This window comes from Danio rerio, chromosome 22 (genome assembly GCF_052040795.2).
Source record: "Danio rerio strain M-AB ecotype USA chromosome 22, GRCz13ab, whole genome shotgun sequence".
NCBI lineage: Eukaryota > Metazoa > Chordata > Actinopteri > Cypriniformes > Danionidae > Danio > Danio rerio.
In genome coordinates, this window is record NC_141042.1 from 38,534,613 (window position 1) to 38,557,391 (window position 22,779).

The window sequence follows — 22,779 nt, forward strand, 5'->3', positions numbered from 1 at the left end:
TCATTTAAAGTACAAAACATGTTTACAGATTGATATTTTTATGCTCCCATAACTCTGTGGCTAGTTGCTCTGGAAAATATAATGACATTTTTCAATATAATGTTAACATGCACTTTCTCTGTCAATTTATGTGTTGAGTTTTTACTGCAAATGTCACATCCATAACGCTGGAATTGCTCATTTATATATATATATATATATATATATATATATATATATATATATATATATATATATATGGCGATACGGTGGCGCAGTGGGTAGCATAATTGCCTCACAGCAAAGCGTTTAAATAAACAGTTTAAATTTACAGCAAGTCAAAATTATTAGCCCTCATGTGCAAGGTATTTTTCACAGTTTTTCCTATAATGTTTTTATGGATTCTTTGTTTTATTTCGGCTAGAATAAAATTAGTTTTTATATTTAAAAAAGCATTTTATGGTCAGTATAAAGGCCCCTTAAGCCATTATTTTTTTGATTGTCTACAGAACAAACCATCGTTTTACAGCGACTTGCCTAATGAACTTATTTACGCCTTTAAATGTCACTTTAAGCTGAATACTAGCCTCCTGAAATATCTAGTCAAATATTATGTGCTGTCAACATGAGTTATTAAAACTATAATGATTAGAAATGTTAAGAAAATCTTTCCGTTAGACAGAAATTGGGGAAAATATACTGGAGGGACTAATAAATTTGACTTCAACTGTATAGAAAACATGTCCCCTGGCTCAGCGTCTCCGTAACCTTGTCCAGCTCTGGGTCTCTGTCGGCTCAGCTCATTATCAGCCGTCGCTCTGTTTGATCTGCTTCGCCGCAGGAGCTGCATTTGAAGTCTGTGTGGCCCGTCTATCATGAACATGCTAATCCAGCGGAAAAACCAAACTCCAGACACCTGTTCTGCTCAACATCTGTCCCGGCACAGCTGTCTTTCCCTGCCCTTCACACTGAGCTGCAAACCTGGAAGGACACCATGAGAAACGCATGCTTTAACAGCGACCGTCTTCTGATTCAGAAATATAGCTCAGCCCTTCATTTAAATATCGCTGCTGTACATTTAATACATCCTTTGGCATGCGTTTGTATCGCTCTGTTGTTGTAAATATAGAGAGAGTATGGAAGACAATGGTGTAAATATTGTGTCAAAATAATCCTGTTCACACAACTCATTCTCACTCCTCACTCATCACATATTGACAATATTGTGTTATATAGAGTGCTCGAATTGAGGGGGATGGCATCGCTCTTATGGAAAAAAATGACAAAAAGCATCCCCTTTGTAAAACCACCATTCCCCCTTACTATCCCCTTTAGATTAAGAAAAGTTTTTGTAATATTAAACTTATCATACAAATTCAATAATAAAATTCTCTATTTATGCAAATTTATGACTTATAAACGATGATTGACCAAGGAAAACGCAATATTGTAATAAGGTGCCCTGCACAAACTCAATATAGTTAATTGCATAATTTCGTGCGATGAGGGTTGAGGGTTATCTTTTTTGAATTGTCTACTAATGGAGATTTCCGCGCTGCTTATGCGTCCTGCACTCCTTGCATTTTAACCGCCTGCTGTGCCTTGATTTTTTTGCCGTTGCGTGCTGTGTGCTTGCAATTGAAAAAATTCAGCTATGCAAGATGTCCTCTCAACAGCCCACAGCTTTATAGTGGATAGTGGACCTTGTACCACCCACTAAGGTAACGTCCATGCTACTGTGACAGTTGTGTTCAGGGTAGGGGGAGGTGCGTCAAGGCAATCGTCAACTATGTAGTAGACCTTGTACCGTCTACAAAGGTAGCGCCCATGCTACTAAGACGGTTAGGTTTTGGCCAGGGGGGTGGGGGGTGTAGTCGATCAACAACTATGTACTGGACCTTGCACCGCCCACTAAGGTAGCATCCATGACACGAAGACGGTTGGGTTTGAGGAGGGGAGGTGTCGGCAATTGTCAACTACATAGTGGACCTTGTACCGCCCACTTAGGTAGCACCCATACTACTGTGATGGTTGAGTTTAAAGAGGGGGAGGTGTAAGCAATTGTAATCTATGTAGTGGACCTTGTACTGCCCACTAAGGTAGCGCCCATGCTACTGTGACTGTTGAGTTTTAGGTAGGGGGAGGTGTAGTCAATTGTCAACTATGTAGTGGACCTTGTACTGCCCACTAAGGTAACGCCCATGCTACTAAGAAGGTTGGGTGTAGGGTAGGGGGATGTGTAGGCAATCATCAACTATGTAGTGGATCTTGTACCGCCCACTAAGGTAGCACCCATGCTACTGTGACTGTTGAGTTTTAGGTAGGGGGAGGTGTAGTCAATTGTCAACTATGTAGTGGACCTTGTACTGCCCACTAAGGTAACGCCCATGCTACTGCGACGGTTGGGTTTAGGGTAGGGGGAGGTGTATGCGATAATTAACTATGTAGCGGACCTTGTACCGCCCACTAAGGTAACGCCCATGCTACTGTCACGGTTGGGTTTAGGGTAGGGGGAAGTGTAGGTGTAGGCGATCGTCAACTACATAGTGGACCTCGTCAACTACAACATCAAGTTGTGGGCTGCAGTAAGGACTCTCAAATTCTGAGCCATTTGTGAATAAATCAGAAGTTCGAACAAATCTCAAATGAATCATTCAGTGACAACGACGGAGACTTGACTCCACCTACTGGCGGTTGTAGTTTCTAATTTCATTACATTCATGCTACTTCCCATGCCTTGTTAATCAGTCAATTTATAAATTAACCGTAAATTTATTTAAATGCTAACTTTGTTTTTTTCTTTGCCATCTTTGCTGTGTTGAGGAAGTTTGTTGATTTAATCTGATTGTATCACATTCTTCCTGATATTATTTCAGTTTATATAAAAATGCTCATGTAGTTGGACCAAAAAAGTAAACAAACTGTTGTAAATAAAAAGGTAAATTTATATGTAGTCAATCAAACTGTTGCTTACATTGTCAATGAATTGTTCCTTTAAATTTCATGATCTTCTTAAAAATTACATGCTTAAGATAGTTAGCGAATGGTGGCTTCACCCCCCTGGTCCTCATCTCTTTGGTACAGTCTGTGACACACCGGGTCGCCAACTTTGGTATAGTATCTGATCACCATGGCAGGCCAAAATCCCAGTCCATAGTGCAGTTACTAACACGACAAACATCACTGCAACCCCCCACCCCACCGGTTCTCAACCGTGTTACTCAGACAAACACCACCGCCAACACCTGGAATTTCAGAGACAAATGTTGACAGGTATGATGGCGTCAATATTCAGCCACCTTGGTAGAGCGACCGACTCCCATGGAAAAGGTCACTGGTTCAATCCCAGCTTGAAGCAGGTTGGGTACAGTAGTACTGATGGGGTTACATTGGTGCTGTGACCTGGATGGGGGTGAGTGTAGCAGAGGCCAGCTAGTGAAGTGCTGTGCCGGTAAACCTCACTCCCCTGAACTCTAAAAGGTGCTCTAGATACTAGATGCCATGGTCTTTAGCCTCCTTGTTAGAGCAACCGACTCCCATGCGGAAGGTCGCTGGATCAATCCCAGCCGGTTGGGTTGTGTAGGACCGGTGGAGTTACAATAGGAGCTGGTTTACATGCTCCCAATTTGCTTTCACATCAGCATATTGATGTCAAAGGTTTCTAATTTAAAGCAACGCATGACCTGTGCATAATAAAAGGACTTGGGAAGGGTATCTCAGGCTTCAATAAGTGTGTTGTTCACGTGTTGGTTCACACAGATTGGCTAGAATGGGTAAACATGCTGTATTACTCATGCCAGGCCAGTAGGTGGTGATGACACATTGTAAAGACAGGTTGTCAAATACTCTCTCGTGTTTGGTTATCAAGTACTTGCTCTTCATACAAAAAAGTCAGATGAAATTCGTATTTTTCTTCAGGGAGGTCCCATTTACTTCAAAGATTCTTCAAATATCATATTGCATCTATCAATATTTCCAATGACAGCTGGCAAATCCGCTGACGGTTTAGCCATCTCATTCATCCAAGACATCCAGACATTTCCTAAACACTTCCAGTCATTCTCAATGCTGTAAAATAGGGCCTCGCGAACTTTATGATTAAAATCTTGACACCGGTGTGTTTTCAAATGACTCAAGCCCTTGACAGGACTGCTGGTAACAGTTACAATATATCAGTACCTCTCAATCAAGCCCAAAGAAAGGGCAGGAGTGATTTATCTGCGGCCATTTCGCTTGTCAAAGATGTTTAACTTCCTCAAGTGAAATTGCTCTTACACACTGAGTAAATAGCCATTAGCAGTGTGTTTATTTGGAAGGACGAGGCTGCCTGGCTGAGACCCAGACCTGAGTGGACACCGTGCCAAAAAAGATGAGGCCAGAGAGGAAGAGAAAGAGAGCGCAGGAGAGGAAGACCCAATTTATTTTTGGTAATTGGCTCCACTTGAGCAAACAGCCCCTCTTGCCCAGTGGCCTCTCGGATTCAGCTTGATGCCAGTGATAAAAGCGGTAAACCATTTCCCTTGTTCACTAAACCAGGACAAGAGACACTACTTAACATGAAGGCTGTTTGAGGAGATAGCTTCCTTTTGTGGCTCCTTTTTCTGAGGCCTTTTGTACCTGTTACACGCACATGTGCTCTATCTCATGTCTGTGATTTTGTTGAATCCTGACAAATCATTCTTGAACCAGTTTTGATCTGAGTAAGACGGGAGTCTTGATGTGATTAAGGCGGTAGTGTCCACACGCAGTGCTGAAGGGGCGGTGTCCTGGAGAGTTTAGCTCTAACTCTAATCAAACACACCTGAAGCACCTAATCAAGCTCTTACTAGATATACTAGAAAATTCTAGGCAGGTGCGTTGAAGCAAGAACTCAGCAGGACACCGGCCCTACAGGACCGAGTTTGGACACCCCTGAATTAAGGTGATTTTTAAATGTTCCTTTCATGTTTCCGTTTTGCATGTTATAGTATTAGCGTCATTCACAGTTGACGCTTCTCTACTGAAAATCCAGCTTAAACCAGCCTAGGCTGGTTGGCTGATTTTAGCTGGTCGACCAGGCTGGTTTTAGAGGGGTTTTGGCCACTTCCAGATTGGTTTCCAGCCATTTCCAGCCTGGTCTTAGCTGGCCAGGCTGGGAGATGACCAGAGGGTGGCTTTTAGTGTAGTTAATAGGGGTGTAACGATACACTCAGCTCAAGATACAATGTGTATCACTATATAATGTTCACGATTCGATATGTGTCCCGATATTTGGAATAAAAATTCAAAATTAAACTGAAATGCATATTTTATTTAAAAAAAATTGAATTACCAAGTAAACTATTTTTTATGTATTTCTTTTGTTTCAACTTGTTAAACTTAACCTTCTTAAAGAAAATAAATTAAACAGGACTGTCTCTGGAAAATAAAACAATTTAAAAACTTCTTATAAAATATTATTGAAATTATTCAATTTAATTGAATTTAACAGTAAGAGCTTAATGCTTGGTCACTTGCGTTTTTTGTGTGTGCAAAAAAACATAAAATAAAATCTACATTTCCAGGTAATCAGCAGTTAAAATAATCCTGAACTGATGTGTCTCTGTCTGAGAGGTTTTTATAGATGGCTGTCTTCATGTTGGGCATGATGAGTGACAGGGTGGCCGGCTTTTCATTACACAGGACAGTCGTGGCTCTTGTCAGCAGTTTAGGCAGGTTTACTATTTCTTCAGCGTTGCTGATGTCGGCGCTATCAAGTGTATCATGTTGACGTGCATTTTTGTGTACCTCTGTTCTCAAAAGAGTTCATGCTCGTCGTAATCATAACTCTAAAATGCGATATGATTATTTAAATAATGTGCACGCTTTCGGTTTCATTTCCACTCCCTGCTGAAAAATCCAGCTTAAACCAGCCTAGACTGGTTGGCTGGTTTTAGCTGGTCGACCAGGCTGGTTTTAGAGGGGTTTTGGCCACTTCCAGTCTGGTTTCCAGCCATTTACAGCCTGATCTTAGCTGTTCAGGCTGGGAGATGACCAGCTAAAACCAGCTTGACCAGCCTAGCCAAGCTGGGAGTCCAGCCAAAACCAGCTATATCCAGCTTAAACCAGGCTGGTCAAGCTGGTTTTAGCTGGATTTGGCTGGTCATTTTCCAGCCTGACCAGCTAAGACCAGGCTGGAAATGGCCAAAACCCCTCTAAAACCAGGCTGGTCAACCAGCTAAAACCAGCCAACCAGCCTAGGCTGGTTTAAGCTGGATTTTTCAGCAGGGCTGCTGTTCATACTTCCCACGCGGCTCCTGAACGATCACTCTGTTCCACAAACTGAATGCTGAATGTTAGTCACAACCTGCAGGTTCTGTTCACGCGAGCGTCTATCAAAGTCCGCCCTCTGTAGTAACAGCTCACGGTCAGCTCACGTCATGTGTGATTTTGCGGCCGCCAATACATCATTATATGAAGACAGAATGATATTTTAGGGTGAATTGTACCTTATAAATACAGTATGTGACTCTTTCAACACCATTAGGAGGTATCCATGTCGCTGTGCAATGTAAATCACTGTGAAGACTTTAAAACTTAGGATGTTTGACCCATTATGCGTGTCAAAAAGCGGACGAGTCTAAAGCAATGACTGTACAACCGAAATGTTGCCAGACGTCTGATTTTGAGAGGATGGGCCATCCTCTATTTCAACTCCACTCATCTTGGTCTGCTAACATTACTGCTGCTGCAATCTGAACTCACGTGCGACAGCAGGTGGAACGTAGCTCACGTGCAAACAGCTCAACTAATAAGAGAAAACGGACGTATCGTAATGAAATCGTCATAACGCCACGATGCATATTGTGACATTTTTGCATCGCAATAAATCGTACAACGATAAATCGTTACACCCCTAGTAGTTTAGCTACAATTTAAGTCGAGTAGCTAATAGCTTAGCTCACTACATTTTTTCAAGTAGCTTGCCCAACACTGACAACAATGTACTAAAACAACACATTCCCACTTCCAAGAATTGACAAAAACGACTAACTCTCAGTCATTTTCATGCCAGCCAAGTCAATTATGCATTTTTTACTTGACATCTTTCATGTTTATGCAATTAAAAGTCTATTACAACCTTCTCATGTCTGTTTGTAGCTGTGCTAGCTGTGTTTTCCCTGCTGAAAAATCCAGCTTAAACCAGCCTAAGCTGGTTGGCTGGTTTTAGCTGGTCGACCAGGCTGGTTTTAGAGGGGTTTTGGACACTTCCAGGCTGGTTTGTAGCCATTTCCAGCCTGGTCTTAGCTGGTCAGGCTGGGGGATGACCAGCTAAAACCAGCTTGACCAGCCTAGCCAAGCTGGGAGTCCAGCAAAAACCAGCTATATCCAGCTTAAACCAAGCTGGTTTTAGCTGGATTTGGCTGGTCATTTTCCAGCCTGACCAGCTAAGACCAGGCTGGAAATGGCTGGAAACCAGCCTGGAAGTGGCCAAAACTCCTCTAAAACCAGCCTGGTAGACCAGCTAAAACCAGCCAAACAGCCTAGGCTGGTTTAAGCTGGATTTTTCAGCAGGGTTAGCATGGTCTTTTGGTATGTGATCCTTTTGAAAGCACCCATTTACATAAAGGGGAACTACAGACCCTTCGCTCACCTCTTCCATTTTCAGAAGTCGGACATGGTTGTCATCACCTGATCCATGCTGCGAGGTGCAGGGCTATATCTCGCTTTCCCAGCAGGACTGTCCTGCTCAGGAAAAAGGAAGCCCTATGAAACAATACGCTGGCTGGACTCCTGAGGCACCGCAGTGATAACAGACTCATCACCGGGAACTTTGACAGATTGTGTTAGTCCAACCGTAAGGACCACGGCCAGCCAATGTTCGTAAACTATCCCGAGAGGAGCAGAGGGCAAGATAAATTCCCAGATGGAGTGTTTTAGGGCAGTCAGTGACCCTGGCAGCAGAGGTTGCGGTGAGTGATGAGGCATCACTGGATATTGGGGCTGGATGTAGTTGGCAAGATGTACCTCCTTATACCACCGTTATTTTATAGACACCACATATATCCATTTTCCATCATGGTTCCTGGTTATCATGTCAGGATCGGTGCTTGTAGGTGTAGAATCTGAGACGCTATTGGGAGCGAGTCAGAAGTCCAATCTTCTGTTTCACATAAACCCGTAACCCTCGATCGTCTGAAATGACAGGCAATAAAGCAGGAACAAGAAACTCGGGTTATCAGAAGGTTATCAGGGAGATGTATGAAATATTTAAAGCCAAAGTAAAATGAAGCATCCATTTTCTAAATGGCATCTTCTATGAAGGGTCGTAGGGATGATGGAGACCGTGCCTAGATCTTGAGCCATAGGCAGTGAAACATCATTGATAAATGGTCAGCCCATCACAGGGCTAACACACACACACATACACACACTGTCAGAGGCTGCATCCAAAATAATACAATGCCCTATAAAATACACCCAAAAGTGTTTAGCTGCTTGTTCATTCATTATCCTTCTGCTTAGTCTCCAGGTTGCCACAGTGGAATGAACCACCAACTAATCCAGCACATGTTTTTATGTTTAACCCAGGTTCATTCTGAAAACATACCTCTATAAACATTTCTGGAGAAATACGTCCTAGGAGCTACGTTTTTTTTTTTTTTCAGTTTTTGTTTTCGCAAATCCACGAGAGGCCACTGTGTACGTTTTATTGGGCGTGTGCCATTCTGCCTGCTGTTCTCGTGTAAACCCACCAGAGGCCACTGTTGACTGAATCTTTAACTGACTGGATGACTGACTGACTGACTGACCGCCCTAAACCCAACCAACTTCACTGCCAAAAACGCTTTTCTTACTTAGATTTTTTTGTCTTGTTTCTAGTCCAAATGTCTCAAAACTCTTAAATCAAGAAGAATTTTCTAGACAAGCAAAACATACTGTCTAGTTTTAAGATATAATATGCCAAGATTTAGTGAGTTTTTCCTTAAAGCAAGCTAAATAGTCAGCCAATGGGGTAAGCAAAATAATCTTATGTCAAAAGGAAAAACTAAATTATTTTGCTTACCCCATTGGCAGATTTTTTAGTTTGTTTTAAGGAAAAACTCACTTAATATTGGCATATTATTTCTGAAAACAAGACAGTATGTTTTGCTTGCCTAGAAAATGCTTCTTAATATAAGAATTTTTAGATTTTTGGAATAGAAACATGATGAAAAATCTATGTAAGAAAAGCATTTTTTGCAGTGTTTATCGGTTGCCCCGCCCACCCACTTCTCTAAAAAAAAACCAACAATTTTCAAAAGCAATCCAGAAAAAGAAAAGCCAGATTTGACCACATTCTCACACTCTTATTCACTTGTTTACTTTTTTTTTGTCTTCTGTTTTTGACTTTCTTTCTGTTTCCATCTTTCTGGAACCGTTCTTCACCGGACTCAAACCCCGTCATAATGGTCAACTTCTCTCTGCGTCTCAAGTCTGCCAACATACATGGCGAGCTAACGAGACAAACTGGGTAAGCGGTCAGCTGGTAAGCGTGAAAAGGAACAGCGTCATACTGTATATAGCGTTCGTTTAAAAAAACGAAACGCAGCCATACATACCTCTGGCTACATAATTTGCGTTCTCCAGAAATGTATATAGGACTACGTTTTCAGAATGAGCCTATGTTTGTTTTATGCAATGGATGCCCTTCCAGCCACAATCTAGTATTGGGAAACACCCATGCATACAAAAATGGCATCTGTGCTAACCATGAGCCACTTTGTCACCCTTGTTCAAACTACTTATTTAAAATGAGCTGAAACAACACAATACTTTTTTGGGTCAACTTCATTGTTTTATCTTCAATCCACTTAAATTTGTTAACCTAATTGATTTGTGTTGGGAAAACACACTGCAAAAAATGCTTTTCTTGCTTAGATTTTTTGTCTTGTTTCTAGTCCAAATATCTAAAAATTCCTAAATCAAGAAGAATTTCCTAAACAAGTGAAACGTATTGTCTTGTTTTGAGAAATAATTTGCCAATATTAAGTGACTTTTTCCTTAAAACAATCAAAATAATCTGCCAATGGGGTAAACAAAATAATCTTACGTCAAAAGAAAAAACTAGATTATTTTGCTAACCCCATTGGCAGATTATTTTGATTGTTTTAAGGAAAAAGTCACTTAAAATTGGCAAATTATTTCTCAAAACAAGACAATACGTTTTACTTGTCTAGAAAATGCTTCTTGATATAAGAAATTTTAGATATTTAGACTAGAAACAAGACGAAAAATCTAAGCAAGAAAAGCATTTTTTGCAGTGCATGAATGAATTGTGTAGAACCCTTTTTTTTTTACAGCATAGAAGGTGTAAAAAGTATGTGTGTTACTTGTATGTAAATAAAGTTTGCTAAATAAGAGAGATCATATAAAATGCATGTTATTTTTCATTATGTTTTATTAATGCTCTGAGTAAGATGTCCGCAGTAGTCAACATTTGAAGTGAATCAAAAATGAATTTCAAAACTGTTCAAGGACAAGAATTGATGCTGTTTATTAGTTTTAGGACAGCTTGAAAGATGATGACCCAAATATTGACTACTGCAGTGGTCCCCAACCTTTTTATCACAACGGACCGGTCAACACATGACAATTTAACCATGTTCAGAGGTGGGGTGGTGTTAGCATGGGGTGAGTTTTATTTTTGCTGAAAATACTGCAGTGTTTGTCTGAGATGATTGATCCACCGAAATGTGTATATTCTATTCAAAATATTAAGCTGATCGGTCAGTTCTTGTCTCAAGACTTGAGGTGTGCTCGCAACATTTTAACGATGTTTTCAAATGCACTGCAAAAAATGCTTTTCTTACTTAGATTTTTTTGTCTTATTTCTAGTCCAAATATCTACACATTCTTAAATCAAGAGGCATTTTCTAGACAAGCAAAACATACTGTCTTGTTTTAAGAAATAATATGCCAAAATGAAGTGAGTTTTTCCTTAAATCAAGCTAAATAGTCTGCCAATGGGGTTAGCAAAATAATCTTTTTTTTCGATTTGTGATAAGATTATTTTGCTTACCCCATTGGCAGATTATTTTGCTTGATTTAAGGAAAAACTCACTTTATTTTGGCATAACATTTCTTAAAACAAGACAATATGTTTTGCTTGTCTAGACAATGCTTCTTGATTTGAGAACTTTTAGATATTTGGACTAGAAACGAGACAAAAAATCTAAGTAAGAAAAGCATTCTTTGCAGTTTGGATGTGCCTAGAAGGTGCGAGCACATTGTGTCGCTTCAAATATGCAAATGCAGGCTGTGCACCTAGATTACAAATAATGAACATGCATGTGGAAAAGACGCGATATGTGAACGGCTGCTATCATTTGCGATCTCCAGCAGTTGATGTTCTTGCACAGACATGCTGGATCCACCTGATTTGTTTACAAATGGGTTGCGGATCCATTTCTTGGCAGTTTGTGGGTCCTTCACTAGGACTTTTCCCCTTTGCAAACTGTCCAAAGATGTCTCTTTCTTGATAGCTTGTGGGTTCGATTTTGGTGCTCAAGTGACCGAAATGTAACTGAATTCAATCTTTTTTTATTTTCAAAACATAAGATCGTTTCAGAAAATAAACAAAACTAAAATAATTAATGATTTCTTGTGCAGCCTGGTACCAGTTGATCACAGACCGGTATTGGTTCACAGCCAAGGGGTAGGGGACTACTGTATGTATACAGTTACATGAAATATGTTTACATACAGCAAATGGGCCACAAAATATTTCCCTGCAAAAGTTTCTAAACCCTTAGTTTTTATCACTGTTTCTGTTTGCCTAGATCACAGGTGTCAAACTCAGTTCCAAAAGGGCCGCAGCTCTGCACAGTTTAGTTCCAACCTTAATTAAACACACCTGAACAAACTAATGGAGTCCTTCAGGCTTGTTTGAAACCTACAGGTAAGTGTGTTGGAGCAGGGTTGGAACTAAACTGTGCAGGGCTTCGGCCCTCCAGGGATTGAGTTTGACACCCCTGGCCTAGATGATTTCCGACTGTGACTTTTGATTTACTTCTGCTATTCTCTAGAGAAATCTTCCCTGCAGATTCTTCAGTCTTCCAACATTTGTTTTTGCTTTTTTGAAGGCTTTGATTGCAAGATCCATCTTTCCACACTGGCGACAACTAAGGAGCTCAAACCAACTATTAAAAATACGGTTCGACTGCTCCAGAAGGAAACACAATACATTAAGAGATGGACGATGGACGTTCTCTACGATGTCAAGGGTTCTTGAGCCCCCGTCACCTAGACTGCGGATCTGCACAGGATGTTTGGCCAGAGGAGAAATGGTGAGCCTGGTTTCTCTCAAGGTTTTACTTTCTTCACTTTCATCAATTGGTGAAGTTTGTTTCTTGCCACTGGCTTGCTTAGTTTGGGATGTGTGGAGCTGCTTATCGATGGATTTGCTCTTCAGTGTTAAAAATTGCAGTAAAAATTAAACCACAGTGAACTAAACTGAATTTCAACTCTGAAAACTGGACTGACAGTTTCAGTCTGCTAGAACTTCTATGTTTAATTGCTTTGACACAATCTGCAGAAATAATCATGAATTGAACTGAAAGAGATAGGGGGTGACAACTTCTTCCACAGGCAACGAATTTTGTTGAAATTTATATTTTTAGGGGCAGCACAGTGGCTCTGTGGTTAGCACTGTCACCTCACAGCAAGACGGTTGCTGGTTTGAGCCCCGGTGGGACCAGGAGGCATTTCTGTGTGGAGTTGTTCCTGTGCTCATGTGGGTTTCCTCCGGTTGCCCCCACAGTCCAAAGACATGCGCTATAGGAGAATTGGGTAAACAAAATTGCCTGTAGTGTGTGAATGTGTGTATGGGTGTTTCCCAGTACTGGGTTGCAGCTGGAAGGGTATCCGCTACATAAATCAAATGCTGGAATAGTTGGCTGTTCATTCCGCTTGTGGTGACCTCTGAGACTAAGCCGAAGGAAAATGAAGACACTTGTTTCCTTGATGATTAAGTGGAATGTACCTTGATGTGGTCGCACTTTATTTTAACGCACAATTCATGCTATTAATAAATTCAATTGTAGCTCAATAAACAACTAATTATTAACTATATTACTTAATAGTAGTAGTTGGGTTTAGGAATTATGTTGGGTTAATGATGTAGAATAAGATATAAGGTTACGGTTATTAATAAACCATGAATATCTTAATAATATGCAGGTAACAAGCCTAGTAAATAGTGTGAATTGTTAGTTAAACTAAAGTGTTACCAAAAAATGTCTGACATGCCTTTTTTTCAAGTATTTAGGAGTCAGATTGACCTAATTTGACACAGATATATCATATAGTCTGGTCCTGGCATTTAATCAAAAATAAAATGGTTTGCTTTATTGTAGGCAAGAACCATATGGTTTGGTGTGGATCACGAATCATTGAGGTTGAGGTCCTGACTCAGTGTTCAAGTCATCTTGTTACTGAATGCCTGAATGCATCATTCCCAAACTGCCAGTTGGCGAATGAAAAAAAAAATTGAAGATGGCAATATTAACACCTTATATACCTCAAACATTTGATTAAATGCAGTCATTTGAGGGGCAGAATTGGTGTTAGCGTTAGATATTCATGCGAAGTACCTTCCTGTGCATTTACTTCAAGGCCAATCCTGGTGACATTGATCTCTGTAACACTTGAGTTAATGAATCAGTCCTTCAGATTTCAACCGCTGACCTTCAAATGGGAAATGAGCCACATGGCAGCGTGTTTTATTTTTCTCTGTAGAAGTTTACCTACTGGGTATTCCTGGTAAAGCTTAAGAGTTTCGCGTGACTGGGGAGCAAATGTCGGGAGTTTTAGTTTTGCGGTTTCATGTTTGGCTTCAGTGACTCTTGTTTTTGCTTAGCGGTTCCCGAGGTGCCAAAGAGTCAGTCAGCTGAGGCTGAAGTGAAAGGAAGACAGAAGAATGAAAGAAAATACATACATCTTCCAAAACAATCCCAAGTGCAGCTAAAAATCTAGGTCAGATTTATTGTTATGCTTGGTAGGACATCACATGTTGTTTGTTTCGCCAGAGTTTCTTGTTATTATTTTCTTGTTTCTTCTTCTTCAATGTTACTCATTGACTAAGAAATCTAGGCAGGGTTTTCACTCTTTGTGTCAAATTTCCTCACTTTCACTTGCAACATTTTCATGTCCTTATTTTTCACATAAAGAGATGCGGTGGCAATTGTGACTTGTATGTATGGTAACCTCCAGGTTTTTATTAACTTCCATTCATTTTTAGCTGTACAAACCAGCTTGTCATGATCTGTGATCTTGTAAAGTGTAAATTATATATATATATATATATATATATATATATATATATATATATATATATATATATATATATATTTATTTATTTATTATAAATATAAATATTACAGTTGAAGTCAGAATTATTAGCCCCCCTGAATTATTAGCGCCCCTGTTTATTTTTTCCCCAATTTCTGTTCTGTTCTGGGAAGATTGTTTCAGCATATTTTTAAACATAATAGTTTAATTAACTTATTTGTAATAACTGATTTTTTTTATTCTTTCTATGATGACAGTAAATAATATTTTACTAGATATTTTTCAAGACACTTCTATACAGCTTAAAGTGACATTAAAAGGCTTAAAGGGGCTAATAATTTTGTCCCAAAAATGTTTTTTTTTTTTTAAATTAATAACTGCTTTTATTCTAGCCGAAATAAAACAAATAAGACTTTCTCCAGAAGAAAAAATATTATCAGACATACTGTAAAAATTTCATTGCTCTGTTAAAAATCATTTGGGAAATATTTAAAAAAGAAAATCAAAATCAAAAGGGGGCTAGTAATTCTGACTTTAACTGTGTGTGTATATATGTGTGTGTGTGTATATATATATATATATATATATATATATATATATATATATATATATATATATGTGTGTGTGTGTGTGTGTGTGTGTGTATATATATATATATATATATATATATATATATATATATATTAGTGCTGCCAAAATTAGTTTGTAAACGCATGCGATTAATTTGAAAATTAACGCAGTTGCAATTTTTTCATTTCCTGTTGTGGTCGACGTGTTTAACGTGCAAAGAAATATGGATAAGACCAAGGAAGCTTTTTTAGACGGAAAGTTTCAGTATTAAACAATTAGAGTCGCATTATCAGACTATCCAGCATTTTCTCCAGAGTTTCATCTAATTTCGTATGTTTAATTTTTAATCCTCCAACATTTGTTTTAATGGTATTTGATACCACAATGCCAAAAAGAAAGAAAAACCTCAGCATTTCGTGACTCGGTGGTCCTTTATGGTAATCAAAAATCGCTGTTTACATAGTAGACTCTTATTCAGAGCATTATCTTAATCATATAAAATCTGAATATTGATGTCCATGTAAATGCACTCAGAAAGTGCCAGATTGACAGTGCAAGCTGTCAAAGACAGCACATTCGTCTGCCTTTAAAATGATTCCATATGCGCCCTCAAATGTTTCATTAAGTTTGACGTGTTTCCCCCTCAAATGCAGCTTTTGTAAAGCGTCTGCATCACGTTGTTGTGTCTGAATCCTTGTGAAATACAGCCATACTTAAAAACACTTTAAGCAAATTTGATGAACGCAATCATGCATGTTGATGAATCTGAAGAGATCCCTCGCTGTCCTGCGTGCGTTGTGTGTGTGTGTGTGTGTGTATGTACGCGTTTCATAGCAACAAGAACAAATGTCTAAACATCGCTGACGCCAAAGTTGTTTCCATGTTTAGACATGGTGTGACCAAAGTCCCTGTAAGAATTAGTCTTTGGTGTGACACAAAACGCACCTGTGGAAACCTTTGATGTACCCTTTGATGCTTTTTAGCTCACATCATTCAAAAGAAAAGGGCCACATTGTCCCCTGATAATGTCAACAGACTAGACTGTCTTAGCAACTGGCTGAATGTAAAGGAGGCCTAAGCGAAATTGTTATGCTCCAGTAACAGCACTCGTACACCCTTCAGTATTACTCCACCCACATAGAGTGACAGCAGATGAATGAACTCACTACACTTTGACAAATATTGCAGCTGTTGGACAACATAATGTAGTTCTGAGGCTTTTTTAGGTGAGAACATAGTTGTTTAGATGTTGTTTATTTGCAATATTATTTAAAATATTTAAAATTTTGAAGATTTAGTGCGTCGGCAGCCCTTAGCCTGTCATACTGAGCAGAGCTAAGACGGTTGACATTTTGCCACAAGATGGCGACAGAGACTGCATTGCAAGTCCTTAGGGGAGAAAAACTCAGCGTGATTTTAATTTACAGCTGTTCAAATCATTATATAACAGGTAAGTGACTTTCTAAGTCCATCTCTCTCATGTATATTGAAGTGTATTTATGTATTTATACCATGGTAATCTGGTAGTTTTTGCTTTGCTTTGGCTTTTTCAAGGGCAATTGTGATATCTTGATTTCGACAAAGAAATACTGGAAAATCTCTGTAGACTGATGGCATTTCATGCTGTTCAGCCTTATAATGTCATTATACCCTCACTATATTTACTATACCATACCCCCATTATACCTAAAACAACTCTTACACCCTTACACCCTTACTAGCACCTACATCTCTGAGGACTAACAGTTCTTTTGTATAATAATTAGCACTTCTAGCGTGTATTGCCTCTTCATGTTGAATCGCTTAATGTCTCCACAATTGGTCAAAATCATCTGCTACAGTAAATGACTAAAAGTTTAGTCTAGTCAGTGAAACTTTTGTCTATGAACAAAAGCCTATAGCAGTGTGTATTTTACAGTCTGCTCTGTTTCACAGGTCTCCCCTCAGTCGTTTGTAAGAGTTAATAGGTCCTCTGTGTTGTGCGCTTTCACTCCACCAAAATACAGCACCTTTCATCGGATTTGAACACTGAATCTTGGAAAGAAGCACTGTGTTTGCCTTGGACATGAAACAGGTTGTCACTATTTTTCCAGAACCGTCAGAAAAGGGAAGGAACTTTTAGAGTATTTCTACTGGGAACTTCAAGTCAGACAGTTCCTGTGGAAGCCTGTTTTTACCTCCAAGTTAAAAATATTTGACTGCGGTTATTTAAGGTTTTACTTTGCGTGCTTGGAAAGTTGTACGTACATGACAATGTTGTCAAAATGATGACCCAAAGTGCTGTTTTCTTCATGCCAGGCCAGTAGATGGCGATGTCACTTTGAGTTGAGTTTGTGCTCATACAATCCTGGCATCTGTAAAATGTATTTGCTAATGATTAGGGATCATAAATAATTAAGTTAAGTTTCTCCCTGCTGAAAAATCCAGCTTAAACCAGCCTAGGCTTGTCAGCTGGTTTTAGCTGGTCAACCAGGCTGGTTTCAGAGGGGTTTTGGACACTTCCATGCTGGTTTCAAGCCATTTCCAGCCTGGTTTTAGCTGGTCAGGCTGGGGGATGACCAGCTAAAACCAGCTTGACCAGCCAAGCTGGGAGTCCAGTCAAAACCAGCTATATCCAGCTTAAACCAGGCTGGTTTTAGCTGGATTTGGCTGATCATTTTCCAGCCTGACCAGCTAAGACCATGCTGGAAATAGCTGGAAACCAGCCTGTAAATGGCCAAAACCCCTCTAAAACCAGGCTGGTTGACCAGCTAAAACCAGCCAACCAGCCTAGGCTGGTTTAAGCTGGATTTTTCAGCATGGCTTCCATCAAATTGTTTTCATAGAACACAACTTTTGAGTGGGAATTGATGTACACAAGTGTCAACACCGTTTTGTGCGTACATGCTTATACATGTACTAAGGCATAGGTCTCAAACTCTATTCCTGAAGAGCCGCACCTCGGCACAGTTGTGCTCCAACCCTAATCAAACACACCTGATCCAACTAATCGAGTTGTTCAATACTACTGGAGCCTATTAAGCAGATTTGATTTGGAGAAACTGTGCAGAGCTGCGGCCCTCCAGGAATTGAGTTTGAGATTATTGTACTAAGGCAGTGGTTCTCAAAGTGTGGATGGGTCAGAATTTGGCGTCAACAACATGAAAGCATGGATCCATCCTGCTTTGTATCAACGGTTCAGGCTGGGGGTGGTGTAAGGGTGTGGGGGAGATTTTCTTGGCAAACTTTGGGTTCATTAGTATCAACTGAGCATTGTGTCAAAGCCACAGCCTACCTGAGTATTGTTGCTGCCCATGTCCATCCCTTTATGACCAGTGTACCCATCTTCTGATGGCTACTTCCAACAGGATAAGGCGTCATGTCATAAAGTGCGAATCTCAGACTGGTTTCTTGAACATGACAATGAGCTCACTGTACTCAAGTGGCCTCCACAGTCACCAGAGCTCACTCCAATTGAGCACCTTTGGGATGTGGTGGAAGGGGAGATTGGCATCGTGGATGTGCAGCCACTGCGTAATGCTATCATGTCAATATGGATCAAAATCTCTGAGGGATATTTCCAGCACCTTGTTGAATCTGTACCACGAAGGATTAAGGCAGTTCTGAAGGCAAAATGGGGTCCAACCTGGTACTAGTTAGCTGTACCTAATAAAGTGGCCGGTGAGTGTACATGTCAAATAAATGTAAGACAATATATATTTTAAGTATGGGAAATCAAAATGTATGTCATATAGGTAATGTGTGTATATTGGCATTTATACAACAGTTCTGTCTGGTTCTTGAATCTGATTGGCTGATAGCCGTGATATACTTATGTTAGAATCTTTAAAAGATGCTTGCTCAGCTGTTTAACTGTCAGCTTATGATTTGAATCCAACGCGGAAGAAAGTAGTTCCTCATACAAAAGGGTTTTTGAGACTCTCCATGTTTAATTTTGTTTTTATATAGACAATTATGCCGTCAAACTGTTGTATAAACGCAATATCACACTCGTAGTCGTGTGAGATTGCTTGTATATCAGATTTCTATATTACAGCCAAATCAATTAATAACCTTCAATAAACAAAACTGATGATCTTCGTATTTTTTTGTTGTCCAAATAAAGTCAAGAGGCTCCAGTGGGTTTGCTATTTTAGTTCCCATTGACTGGGGTGGGAATATAAATGAAAGTCTTTGGAACAACATTTTTGTTTCGTTTCATTTTATCCAATAAACCCTTTTAAAAACTGCATTGAGTTTCCACATGGCGTCCGAAGAAAAATCAGGATCCTGAAGCAGAACCAGCATTGGCCGACTTACAGCATTGAGGCCCATCAACGTGTTTACCTTAACACCGAAGCGTTGGAGGAATTTCTCGCGTCAGCTAATTTGAAAGTGATGAAACGTCGGATGTCTGTCTAAGACGCCGCTATGCGCTCTAAATGGGTGGCTGTGATACATGGGCTTGTAAAGCGGTGCAACCCAAGTCATAAACCATCCGTGCATTTTGGGTTATGATGGATACCATTTGTCCCGAAGGCTTGTAAAGATTTCGAGTCTGGTGATATCACCGCATTCCTGCGCTGGGATCCTGGGGAAAGTGTTTATATGGGACGCGGTCCAGACTGCCGGCAGCTCCAGAGACGTCTTGCCCGTGGCTTCATTCGACATTTTTTTTGGATCAGAAGTGATATCACCGGTTCCCACCAGCAGATACGACAACCAACCTTAACTCCGCAGAAATCAGATCCGGTAGGCTAATATTTGGAGTGTCTCAGCTCTTTTGTTGTGCGCTTTCATCTCGAGGGTAATCTACACAGTAGCCCAGACGTTAAAAAAATGAGAGACGCGGGCACTCCTGGCGTTCTGGGAATAGGCCACCATGACGCACCGACAGCTGGGCTTATACTTGTTGAGCCTATGGATGTTCAGCCATAAAGCATATAAAGTTTTTCCTCCTCAATCATAAAATGTTTCGGACAGCTGCAGCTGTAACAATAATGAGCGTAGAGACGACATTGTGCCAGCAACTGCTACCGTAAGAGATTGGTTCATATTGAGGCTATATTTAAATGAAAAATCACTGGAGATAAATCACGCTGTAATGCTAACTGGTGGTGATTTGTGTGTGTGTGTGTGTGTGTGTGTGTGTGTGTGTGTGTGCATATTCTGGGTTTTAGGTTTGGCTCAGGAGCACGAATCTTTGGTAACCCTTCACAATAACAGTACATGACTAATGATGCACTATGGGGTATATGCCGAAGCATGCTAATAGGACTTTTAATTTGCCTGTAACCTGGGTTAAACGCTTCCGGCGAATTGAATGCCAATGCAAAATCCGGTGCGTTTAAGGTCTGTTTTCTTTAAAAATCAGCGATCTCCACTAGCTGAGTGATGTCCGATTTAAAGTGGGTCTCAGATTATACAAGAAGCACTGCATTAAATTACATCTCCCCCTGCCATATCTTTATAATATGAGCATTTATTTTACCCCAGTATATTCAATGGAGCTTCTGCGTTAGCCTGCCGATTCTGACGGGCGCGTGCAAGTAAACAGCTTTTTGTCTCGTTTTACGCTTGAGCAACTAAACAAATGCTAAAGTTTATTTAACTGAATGTATTTTAATGACATTACAACATCGATGCTGTATAAGGAACCGTATAAAATGAGAAAAAGTTCACAATAACAGGTCACCGGAAGTGTATCAGCATGGGAACAGCACTAGTATAAAAAAAGATTCAAAGTAAATCGGCACACTGCCACTTTAGCTCTCAAAAAAATTTTATTTGTCAAAATTACAAAAGCACTACGTTTCGACCGACATGGTCTTCATCAGGTAAGTACGATAATCCTTTCTCAGTCCCTGAAGGTAACTATAGATGTGGTCAATGCGCACAGTGTAATTTTACAACCAAATGTCAGTTTTTTAGTCATCCACATTCAGGTAAGCAATTAAAGATTAAAGGTGTGATTTCATGCAACACAAAAAATGTGATCTATATGATTAAATGTCCTTGTGGTTTAGCCTATATAGGTAAAACAAGACGGTGTTTAAAAACACGAATTGCTGAACACAGAAGTAATATACGATTAAACGATCAACGAAATCCTATCGCCGTTCATTTTAATGCATTGAAACATAACCTTGCGACTTTGTGATATATTGGCATTGAACAAGTGAAGGTGCCGAGAAGGGGTGGCGATGTTGACAGACTTTTATTACAGAGGGAAGCGTTTTACATTTACACACTAAACACTTTATCCCCGAGAGGTTTGAATTTAGATTTTGATTTAAAATCCTTTTTGTAAGTGTATTTGCATTCTATATTGTTGTATACTTTTCCCAGAGATGGGATGCGGCTGGAAGGGCATCCGCTGCGTAGAGACTTGCTGGATTAGTTGACGGTTCATTCTGTTGTGGCGACCCCGGATTGGTAAAAGGGACTAAGCTGACAAGAAAATGAATGAATGAATTGTTGTATACTAAATATGTACATAATGTTTTTTGCCCCTAGGTCTACTGGCCTTGTGTTTGATGGATGTGATTTTGTGCAGGTGTGATGCGCTATATCTATTTAGCCTATAGAATACTGTCTCCGAGGAATTCTATAGTGAGAATTGGTATTTGTATTTTAAATGTCTGTTTGTAATGGTATGCATGTTTTTCACATTGTTTAGATGTATATTATTGTATGCAAATGTTCCTGTTTACCGGCTTGTTAGCTGATTGTGATAATTGACTGCAGGTGCTGTGTAGAGCTTTTTGACTATTTCTGGAGGACTTCCATTTGCAACGCTTTACCTGATGAAGACCATGTCGGTCGAAACGTAGTGCTTTTGTAATTTTGACAAATAACATTTTTTTGAGAGCTAAAGTGGCAGTGTGCCGATTTACTTTGAATCTTTTGCTACTTATGTTTGTTTTTTGATCGTGCACCTGCCTTCAAGATTTTTCTAGATGTGCGCACATTTCTGTTTTTTAACAGCACTAGTATACCCAACATATACCCTATTGTGTTAACGAAACGTTACTTTAATATGAACTAATGATGAGTTAATGTTTATGTTTAAAGCTAGCACAATTTATGTTTAAAGCTAGGAAAAAACTACTTCCGAAATGTATACAAAGGTGTTTTGAAGAACGAATAGGGGGGTATAATCTGAGAGAGGAGCTAAATTTTAGGAGATTGAAAACAAGAACAACTTTAAAAAGTTTGTGTATGTCTGTATGTGGTGTAAAACTATGGAACAGTCTAGATCAGACTCTAAAACAACGCCAGGATATTAATCAATTTAAAAAACTGTATAAATATATATTAATAGAGGAATGTGGTGATGGAGTTGATTGGGGAGGAGGGTTTGGGGGTTCTGGTGGGCCCCTAATACTATCTCTGAGGGCCCCAAAACAGCGTGGGCACTTAGTGTCATCCAAACTTTGGTTTTCTGATGGCTTTCCAGCATGCCGCTAATTCTATTACTGTTTAACCGTCCCAATATGCTCCCTTAATATAGTTTGCTTTTAGAGTATGTACTTAAGTATATAGATGGCTGTGCACGCATGCTTTTATGGCTGCATGGCAGACAGATGATATTATATGAGCACATTTACTGTAATACTCACTGTGGAGGGCCATCAAAGCGAGGACAGGATGTTGTAGCGGCTGCAGGATGAGCTGGTGGTTATGAAGATCCCACAATCCCTCGGGCCAGACACCGCATGAGCATTTAGGAAGAGCTGAAAATCATGTCTTACAACGCCGAGGGACAGAGAAACACGAATGCGGCATTTATCAAATATTATGAAGACGTTTCAAAGAAGAAAGGGCTGGTATTTGGAGACAAGCGAAGTCAGATGTGAAGCTCTAGTTTTGTTTTATTAATCCCTTTAAATAAAGAAACACCAAGGAAAGACCTGAAGATGCCCTGGAATGTGGCTTTTGTTTTCATATTTCGCAGTAAAA

At 39.8% G+C, this 22,779-nt stretch overlaps 1 long non-coding RNA gene across 2 annotated transcripts in view; it reads left to right on the top strand.

Annotated features, from left to right (window-relative positions):
• LOC147831676 (uncharacterized) overlaps nucleotides 1-22,779 on the top strand; it is a 180,105-nt gene that overhangs the window by 29,440 nt on the left and 127,886 nt on the right. For both annotated transcript variants that reach the window (XR_015522439.1, XR_015522438.1), the window contains one exon: nucleotides 12,063-12,266. This is a non-coding gene — a long non-coding RNA (uncharacterized LOC147831676). The remainder of the gene's footprint in view (nucleotides 1-12,062; nucleotides 12,267-22,779) is intronic.